We start from the raw sequence: 1,130 nt of genomic DNA on the forward strand, positions 1-1,130 counted from the left end.
ACAGAATCTTAATTAAATGAAAATCTTAAATTAATATAAAAGTTCAGTTAGCACAAATATACGTGCGTTTCCTGTTTTTCTTTCTTTTTCTTCTTTTTTGTATAATATAATTGATTGAAAACAAATAAAAAAAAAACATGCATTTCCTACAAGTGTCTTCATGATGATCGGATCTGGACAAGTGGAGATTTTTAAAAGCAAAAGTTATTTTTTGCCTAATTATATGTTATACGATTTCTGCATTACAAGAACCTTAAATCAAGCTGTACAGTTCGGATGTATAATAATATCCACGATAATAACGTTCAATCCTCTCAAATGATGCCTAATGTATAATCCAAATTTATGCTACGCAAAGGATACGATAAAATTAGTTAAAGATACGATAAATATGCGAAAATTTTTCACTAATAGTTATTTAAGAATGTAAAAATGTACACCAAATGATATGCTGAAAAGGCGAAAATATACACTAAAAATGCTAAAAACAATACGCTACAAATGCTAATATGTTGCAAGATGCACAAAAACATGCAATGAATAATATGCTAAAAATCGGACAACGTACATTAACATGTAAAATACAAAAATATATAGTGAAAAAAACATACTAATATGTAACAGCATACAGTAAAGTATGTTACAAAAATCCAACGATATACGTTAGAATATATGCAAAAAGGCGACAATATACACTAAAATATATCCTAAAAATTGCTACAATAATACATTAAATTTATATTAAAACTGCTACAAAATACACCAAAAATATTTTTAAAAATCGACGGTATAGACGCAAAAGCTAAAAATACCATAGTATACAAACCACGACCTGTCTTACCATCACAAGCGTCGCAAGCACCTTTAAACCTAAGGTGTACCTCTTCTGTACCCGCCGTTGTTCCGTCGATGTGGGCTAAGTACGTCATCTTTAGTTCGGACCTCGATGTACCCACGGTGGGGACAAGAGTTAAGAGTAGATGGCTATCTTCCCCCCCCCCCCCCAACCCCCATTCCCACTTTCCTGAAGGTGTGGCGGAGGTCGTCTGTTGGCTAGAAGTGCCGGCCGGAATGGGAAGGGTGGTCTGGATCGCCCTTGCTATTGTGGAGATCGTGATGACTAGTGCTCG

This window comes from Penaeus monodon, chromosome 27, assembly GCF_015228065.2.
Source record: "Penaeus monodon isolate SGIC_2016 chromosome 27, NSTDA_Pmon_1, whole genome shotgun sequence".
NCBI lineage: Eukaryota > Metazoa > Arthropoda > Malacostraca > Decapoda > Penaeidae > Penaeus > Penaeus monodon.